Genomic DNA, 9,814 nt, shown 5'->3' with positions numbered 1-9,814 from the left:
TCAATTGCAATGCGAAAGATATCTGAAATTGGAATAATGGTGACCAGCTTCTCCTCTCTGGCATTTATTTTTACAGTCACACAGTTCGGCACCCAGTGGTGTCTCACTCTGGAGACAGAGCTCATTGGTCTCTGAGTACTTGTCAAACAATAAGCTTATTGTCAACACTGCACCCACTGTTTGTGAATCAGCATTGCTACTCCTCTCTGCACACAGGGCCATGGTGTTCTTCATCAAAACATCAGGGAAACAGAGTATATAGACTTTGTGAGAGTGAGCTTTCTGGTGAATTTTGAGATCAACTACTGAGACATGGTATTGATGAATTAAATTTAAATTTAAAATTCTTTGTTGATGAAGTTACTGTTAAAGGAATGAAAAGAGAAGCATAGACTGAAGAGCATATTTTAAACTTCTATGTCTTCAGAATATTGTATCCTGCGTATAAAGAAATGTCCATGTAATACAGGGGATCAGGACCATCTGGCCACAGGGTTCTGCCCTCCCATAAAGACAGAGGTAGAGGGTTCTTTTGATGGTTGGTGACCGGACCTCTGAGCAGATCTACTGATGGGTCCCTTTCCACTCTGCTGCCTGTGGACAGAACGCACCATTAGTAGCAGAATCTCATAACATGGATGAGTCATGATTATGCTCACATTTTCTTTTCAATATTTGGATGACAGTGAATCATAGAGAGGTGTGGTGGCTTCTTTGTTTTTCTAAAATGTGTGCTTCTAACTGGCGTAAATTGTGAGGGTTCTCTATTGTAGGTCTTGATGCCTTAAAGGAAAGCTAGCACAGGCAGCCTTGGGCACAAATACAACGTTCACACAACAAGAATCAAAGGGCTCCCAGCTGCTCACATATTCTAGTTCCTCATATAATCATGATCAAAGGTGTTTGACTTAGATAAAATTGAGTCTTGGGAAAAACTCTCCTATATGTGGGATCATATTTATAACAAACTTGAAACCAACATATTACTAAACATAAAATTATTATTATAAACTATTCCTAACATGGATATTTTTATGTTTTAGCTTTGGACATCCAAGAGTTTTGTCCTTCCTCCAGCACCCAAGCCACACAGGCTTCTTCTGCATCTGAGGCTTTCATCCTTAGGCTGGAAATAACTTTGAGACTCCTCTGTGACTCTTATGTCACTCTCACTCTCAAATTCCCCCGAACCTTATTTCTGTCACTATCTCTTATTTCTTTGGAGTTACACTGCAGAGGTGGGATGTGTGACTGCCGCCCAGCAACACCAGGCTGAGAAAGCTGTGACCTGGAGGTGGACCAGTTCCTGTAAGGCCCAGGGACCCATCAGTCCTGCCCCCATCACACATGCTGTGTCTCCATCCCACCCTTCCTCCTCATGCTGCTGCTTCCTTATGGATGGGAGACCATAACAGAGGACCATGAACATGCTGTGAGAGTTATTACTGTGTGCCCAAACTCTACAAAGCCTCTGTTCATGGTTGTTTCCAGTCAATTCATGTGATCGCCTATTGATTCCTTTCACCTGAGTTGGTTTCCACCTTCCTTGTGCTGGGCCCCTCCCTCCTGATCAGACAAGAGAAAAAAAAAAACTGTTTACAAGCAACGTCATTCCTGTGGAAAAAAGAGAGAAAGAATAAGAAATTCAACAGCAAGATGAATCCATCCTCACTGACAAGTATCCCTTCCCCTTTAAAAAGAAAATGTGGACAGATGAAAAAATGGATAAGCCTTGGAGACACAATGTCCAGAGAATTACCTCACTCCAAGAATCATAGTGGCTGTGTGCTTCCATGCCTGTGAGAACCTGGAGTGACCAAGGTCTTGGAGACAGATCACAGCATGAAGTGGCCACGAGTAGAGATGAGGAGATGGGGGGTTATTATTTAAAGGGCACTGAGTCAATTTGGAAAAAAAAAAAAACATTTCTGGATCAGGATGATGATGAAATGGCTCAATGATGTGGATGCACTAAACATGACTGTGTCCATTTAAAACCAATTAGCACAGTGAATATTAGTTAATGTATATTTTACTACAAATGTCACACCAGCTGTAATTGGGGATGTATTCATGTTTTCAAGGAGAGTTTGTACCTCCTGACCCTGAAGAATTGTAATGGAGTCAGGTCTATACACAGCGAGTTGGTGTGGAATCTTGTTCTGAAGAGCTCACTTTGGGACAAGAACCTCAAAAGGAGTATGACTATCCCATGAATGTTTCCAATAAAATAGGATCTGTGATGCCAGGTAGCCCCGTCCAGGATTCAGGGCCAGAGAGGTCCTATAAAAGAGAGCAGTGTGTGAGGTGGATGCATGTGGACTAGCATAGTGGGCGAATCAAGTCCTGAGATGTTGAACAGCATTGCAAGGGCCCAGGTGTTTCTTCAAGTGAGATGAGTTGTGGGGGGAGGGGTGTCATTAGGACTAACACCTTCCTTCTTATGGTGTCACCAGGATGATGGGTGGGGACACATGGATGCCCATGGCAGGTACCACACACAGGACTGGGAGTGCTTAGGTCTCACCAACCACATGAAGTGACCTTAGGGCTGTTGTGGACCTGGGTGTGGAAGGAAGGGGCTTCTCTTGGGAACAGTGTTTCCCTCTCAGAGCTTTCAGCTGCATCCAAGGACAATTCCTTCTTCTCTATGAATCTGAATTCTCAGATTTCCACTGCAGGCGATAAATAAGAAAGTAAACAAGTTTACATTAAAATATCACTAGGGACCACCAACCTGTTCTTCACCAAGTTCCTATACATTTTTTTTTCTTTCTAAACCACACGCCTCACAGTTTCTTATGAAATCATATTTAAAACAAGACCTAGGAGGTTTGATCCAGAAGAAAGCATTCTATGCATTTCCTAAAATGTAACAAAATACTGATAGCATCTGTATTTGAGTTAGAAGCTATGAACAACCCAAGAGTCACTCTTATTTTTAAATAGAACACTAGATACTATCCATGAATATAATCTACTCAGCAATGAAAATAATGATCAGCTGATACAGACTTCAGTGTAGATGGGTTCCTGTAATCAATCAGTATGGTATCTGTCGTGCTCAGAAACTACAAAGGGGCTACTCATTATCTACTCATGATCACAAGGCCACACTAGGAGAGTGGAAGCCTGGACTTTCTGTGCCTTTCTAACTGTTACCAGGTAGGAAGCTGCACTTCTTGTACACTGACAGAGCCTTTATTCTCAGCAGGGCCTGATGAATGGATGGCTCCAAAGAATGCAACAAGCACCTTCAAGCTCCTGTGAATGCACAGCATCCACTACCACATATTATGTTGTCCTGATAGCAGATGATTTCTCTAAGTACCTCTCTGTGTTTTGGTCTCTCCCATAAGGTCAGAAATCCAGGGTGGAAAGTGTGCCATTGATCCACCATCTCCTGCAATTGCCTTTCACCACATCCAAGCCTCAAGAACCTCCACACATTGTTGAAAATGATGCCATCTCCTTGGAAATAGATCTGGAATGATACTTGATGGCTGATATCCAGGTCTTTTCCTGAAAAAAATCTGAGGCAGTTTCTTGAGCTACCACTTGTTGCAAAGATGGCTTCACTTTCTAGTAAGGAGCTAAGACTTCAGATCTGATTACGTGGCCACTCTTTTTCTCAATGACTCTACTATCCTGATGGGTAAACCCTGCCATGGAAGTCAGGGTGGAGCAATAAATGACCCAGTTTTCCAGGGGTGCTGTGCAGGGGACATGAAGTTGATTGGACCAAGTGAGTCAATTCTTTCGGTGTCACCTGCCTAGAACTCATCGTCTACATCCAGCAGCTTGGGGCCCAAGTAGAGACACTGAAGTCTTCTCCTCTGGAAAGAGAGTACATGACCAGGGTTTGTCAACAGAAATTCCATGCTATTGAATGCTCTTATCTAGAGATTTTCATGCTGTGATAGGACATGGGATGGAGGGCCTGAGTCTTTGATTATGCTGTCTAGCTCACTCACTGTTAGTTTATTTTCAGGAATAAATGCTTCATCGTCGGTGTTCCAATAGGACATCCTCCAATCACAAAGATATTTAAAACCAACTTCTGCTTTCTGACTAGAGCTGAAGCCCTGTAGCTTTCCCTGCTCTCACACTGGAGTTGGATTCCTGTTTGGTCTTTTTGTCGCATGCTGAGAACTCCACATGAAATCTACCCTTGACACAAACCAAATGCATGGAATGTTTGAAAACCCAGGTGCAGCGATGAATAGCCAACCTCTGGAATCTAACCACCATGCATAAGAGGAAGTTTCTTCCTGAAAGGCACCTTCTCTGAGCTCTTCCCAACAGCTCCAAGCAACCACCACACTGTTATCTGCTTAAAAATCTGGACTGAGAGTCCCAAGGTAAGAGGAACCATTTAGCATTTGCTCAGTTTTGCCTGTGTCACTTCACTCTACATGATGTATTATAGGGTCATCTTGTAGATGTATATAGTAGAATTTCCCTTCAATTACTGTAATGATAGTGTAGAAATTAAAAAAAAATAAATAAATCAAGTGAGCAACCACCAGTGTTTAACTGAAATCTAAAATAAAATATACTTGGAAAGCACAGATTCATGCAGAAGCCCTAATATGCACTGCATAGAAGCAAAAGCATGGGGTGTTTGTGAGAATAGGAGGGTTGCAGGTACAGGAGTAGAGGGGAGGAACTTCTTTCATGCATGTAAGCTAACTTTGTCTTTAGCTGGATGTGGGGATGTTGGGGTGTAAATTCTGAATACTGTCTTCCATTTTCATTCTCTTAGTAAGGACCCCACTTCCCTGTTAACTGTGTAAACAATTGTGTGAAATGCATAGTTAGGGGCCCTGTGGAAAGATGAGTTTGCTGAGTCCACACCATTCACATGTTGGAGAATTAAATTGTGCCAAGTGGATTTTCTAGAATGGCTGTTCCCACCCTATTTAACATGACTCCTCTTCTGTCACTTTATCACAATAAGAACGCTTCACATGTGGTGTGTCCACCACAAATCCCTGAGTGTGCAACACAGTGTGACTCATGCCAGGCCCATACTCTACAGCAGACCTGCAGTCCTGACTCTGTATCATGGTGTATACTGCCAGCCAGTGAACACCTGATTTCCAAATTCTGCCTCCCACTCTGCAAGCATCACCTTTCTACTTGTACACATGAGTTGTGCTGACTCAGAGACCTCACCGACATTGGTTCATGTAATGCTTGTTTTTTTCCTGATGACTTGGTGCACATGGTCTGTCATCCTCCTCTGTCACCCAAGTTGTGGTTTATGGCAGGATTCCTTCTGTTTTAAGGCAGAGTAGTAAGATTGTATTTTGAAGATATAAACCACACTTCATCCATTCATCCCCTGATGGGCATTCATATGATTCCCATGCCTTGGCCATGGTGAGTAAAGTGGCAAGGAGCAGGGGACTCTCTATTCCAAATACAGATTGCATTCTATTGGAGGAGAGCACTGGATGCTTGGTTGCTGGTCATGGGAGTTTTTGTTTTCATGGTTTGGGGAACACCACACTGCTTTCCAAGTGGCTTCATCATTTGAGTAGGTGTCTCTTCCAATGACTGGCTTAAGATTGTTTAGGGTTTTTTTTGTTTGTTTGTTTTCTTGCCTTTTTGTAGATTTATGTTGATTTCATAACACTAATATTTTTACCATTATTCAATTTGAATATATATTCTCCAAGTGTGTGTTCTATTTTTAAATCCCCAACAGGTGTAATTGTATCAGTTTTTATGGTACAGGTATGAGGTCATGGTGCATGTCATACCTGTGTCATGCGTGAGTCTAGAAAGATGCTGACACCAGGGCAACGTTAACAGCAATACATTTTATTTTGTGAAGACCAGGAGGTTGGACTGGCTGCAGGGCACCATGAAGGGCAAGCTCGTTTATGGCTTCAACAGATGACAGTCTGTAAGCAGGCAGGAGAGCTGGCCACATCTGATCCCCCCAGGGTCTCCAGTGACCACAACCCAGATACATAGTCAATGTCTTTGATCTCAGCATCATGGAATAGATCTATGGGAGGATCGATAGATGAACCCATGTTTCAAAATACTCATGGGAATATTGATGCATAACAAATGTCATGAGCTAAGAGTTGCACTTACAATACTGAAGAAAGGGGATATGTGTTTGAAATGAGTATAAGTAGTCCACATGTGGAAAAGATGATTCTGTGTCTTGATAAATATGCTCAGACTCTAACACAAGCAGGCCAGTTGCTGGTTCCATTAAAAATCAACCATAAAAAAGCAAATCTCAAGTGAACCAGAGGTAGTTCTGTCTTTGCCATGAGGTTCACTCTCCATAGTTTTCTCACAGCTTTTGTCTTCACAGACAGCTTTCAAGATCTGTAGATAGTGATTTCCATTAGCTTCCTGAGAAAACTTTGCTCTCTATCTTTATAAGTCTCTTTATGCAGTCCTTCCATTTTGACTACATTTAATGTTACATTTTCTAGAAGCTAAAGCTATTTGGTGGGCCAAAAATTTCATTCAGTTTTAAAGAATTAGTAAGATACTTTTTATTTTTGCACCAATAACTTCATTGAGCAATATATTCTTTTTTTTTCTTAAATGACTCCTGTCATCTATCAAGCAAATTCATAATTCTATCTTCACAACATTTGTAATCTTCTTTTTAAGCTAAGAACTATTCCAGGCACCCTTTTCTGTTCTCTAGGGAATTTAATTTATCTTCCTAAGATAATTTTGTAAAAAATGAAATGATAGGAAACCAAAAGGTGCAACGTCTGCTGAACACAGCAAATAAATGAGAACTTCCTTGTCAGGCTGTAACCATATGTCCCTAGTCATCAGAATAACATGGAGTCTTTCATTATTATAAAAAAGACTCTGTTTTCTTTTGAGGAATCTGGATGTTTTTCATCAAGCAATGTGTTCAGTCAGTCTCATTGGGAGACAATTTGTTTGAACTAATCGTTTGCTTCCCAGAAGGAGCCTCTAATACTTGAGTCCTTTCCAATCCCACCGTGTGCACACAATCACCTTCTTTGGATGAAGACTGGCCTTGGTGTGGCAGGGGGTGGTTAATTTTGCATGATCCATGGTCTCTTATATTCTACATTGTTGCGAAGTGTCCACTTTCATTGCCCATGCTGTTTTAATAATAAATAAATGGTTTCAATATGCTTATATAATGCATAGACAATTGCATGTGAAAATATCATAGAGGATTTTTGTTGTTGTTGTTTCATTGTTTTACTTATGTAGAACCCAAACTTTATAGCAATTAAATAACTAAGCTGGTGCAAATGCTTTCCAAAGTTTGGTTTGGATTTTGTATTATAATGGTTGCCCTCCATGTGGTATAACATTGATTGTTCTCAATATCTTGATCTGATCACTATTGACATCAACTATTGTACTCAACAATGGGACATCTTGCAGTGATGGATCATCCAGTGACAATTATCCAGCATAAAAGTAGCAAACAACTTTCGACACACTTTATTACTCACAGTATCTTGTCTTTACAGTGCACAAGTCTTTTTTTTTACCTTTCAATTGCATTCTCACCTTTATTGAAATAATAAAGCATATGCCAAAAATGTTGCTTCTATTCTTCAATCATCAAAATTAAAATGGCTACATAAAAAAATCACCAATGTTGATAAGTTTTTTAAATGTACACTGATATGACAGCTGCCATAATGCAATCTTACAACATTGTTTTGAATGAAGTAAAACAACGAAGAACTATTACAGCCATCTTATGGAAAATAATAACTAATGAACTTTACGACTAAACCCGGTGATATTCTGAAGCAATTAAAACTTTAAAGCTGATTCCAATTTCATTAATAATAGAGTGGGCTTACAGCCCCAAGCACATAAAGGCTGTTCTGCTAGGTCAAAGGTCAGGGGAGATGAGATTTAAGGGATCTGAAGTCCTTCTTTCAGTACTGCTCGAGTGTTTCTCAGGCTGACACTGTTCATATCACTGCTTCCTCCCTCTGGTCACTTGAGCTGACATGCAATAGAGAACATATCCCTCACGTCTCTGTGGACCCATTCTGTGGGCTACCCACATGATATTGCAAGTGAGTCAACACATTCAGGCTTAACCCTGGAGAGAAAGAAATTACTCCTTACCATAGTGGATCCAATTTAAACATGCTTGTGATTTTGTTATTGGGTAGCTACTGTTACAAGAAGTTTCCAAGGTACTGATATCTCGTTCCCTGACTGAAAGTCCTATGTGAGTTCTCCTATGGCCAGTGAACCTGGTAGTTTTGAGGAATAAAAGGTGCACAACAGGAACAAGAATAAGAGACACAGTCATCCCATGTCGCTTAGTTATCCTGGGAGCAGACAAGATAGTAGAGCTCTAGTGGGCAGAGTCCAGGCTCTGGACTTAGTCCTGCATGTGTTTGGACCAGATGACACATGGCAATATTTTCCAATAGACACTAGAAGATCCAATTAAGTCCATGGTGTAGACCACAATTCCCCTCCAGGACACTCTTCATGGCCTTAGCATTATTAAAATTACAATAACTGGGAACTACAGCACATGGCCTGGCACAAGGTGTTAAGCAGCACAGCCCCCACTCCCACAACCATAGCAGTGAAGACATCCTAAGAGGACTTTTTTTATTTTAAAATTTTTATTTCAGAAGGTGACAGTGGCAACAGTCAAAACCTGAAATGGATTAGAGGTTCCGGTTCTCAGAAAAAAAAAATGTCCAAAGTTGACCCATTTAGGTACCAATTAAATGAAAGTTGTGACTACTGCCTCATCCAAGGGAGTCCTCACAGCTCTGGACTGGAGAGAGTTGTAGAAAAAAAGGTTTCTGTGCAGGTGGTGGTTTTGCACTTTATTCCCCTCTGTGGATAGCATTGTAGCTCCCACCAGGGACAGAGAGTGGTCCGCTGGAGGAGGGCCTCGTCCTTTCACCAATTGCCTCCAATCATAGGATGATAATTTACATAATCCAAATGCCTGATAGAAGTCAGGTGATCAAGGTTCACAGGCCCTGTGTGCTCTGGGCGGGGGTCTTCACAACAAACAGCCCGCCTTCATCAACTTGCTCCCCAGTGTGGATGGTCTTAGAGGATTCTGAGGGAGCAAGTGTGGGGGAAAATGATGAATGCCTAGTCTGACCATCAGACCAGCTGCAACAATGAGAGTCATACCTGAACTTCTAACATTCACTTTGTGATGTCCATTTATATCAGAGTCTAAGATTGTCTCAGGCCTCTGATAACACAGGCAACAGAACAGGAACTATGTGGATCCATAATAGTGTTCTTGGGCCCAACAAAAATGTTAGCAGCAGTTCTGTGTGACATTTTTAGGTGAATCTGAGTCACCTTTGTTGAGTTAGTACCTCATCAGCAGTGATGCATTTCCTTCTCTACCGTAGTTAGGACTCTGAGAACACAGGTGTATGCATCCCTGCAGTGTAGATAACACTAGAGCTAGACACTCATTCATGCTAACATTACAGTAAAGTGGTCCTCCAACCTTACTGGGCATGTCCTGCTTTGCCCTGGTTCAGATTCAGGAGAGCTGTAGGGCACTGTGGGGAGGACAGAGGCTGAGATGTTAGATTCATTGTCTCCAGATATGGCCTCTTGTAAACAACTCAGAACTGCTCAGGATTCTCTACTTAACTATTGAAATTCTATTATGACCAGCATCCCCAAAACACTCAGTCCTCCACTGAGGGATGGTGCTCTCTACAGGTCTCCAAACACACAGCTCTCTATATAGTAGGAGAACATGCAAATAGGGACCCTTTGCTCATTAAAAGCAGCCCAGAGCCAACCCTACTAAGCATTCTTA

The sequence above is a fragment of the Pteronotus mesoamericanus genome, unplaced genomic scaffold, assembly GCF_021234165.1.
Source record: "Pteronotus mesoamericanus isolate MK-2021 breed Mesoamerican mustached bat unplaced genomic scaffold, CSHL_Meso_final contig_61, whole genome shotgun sequence".
NCBI classification, from domain to species: Eukaryota; Metazoa; Chordata; class Mammalia; order Chiroptera; family Mormoopidae; genus Pteronotus; species Pteronotus mesoamericanus.
Note: the sequence above shows the minus strand (reverse complement) of the source record.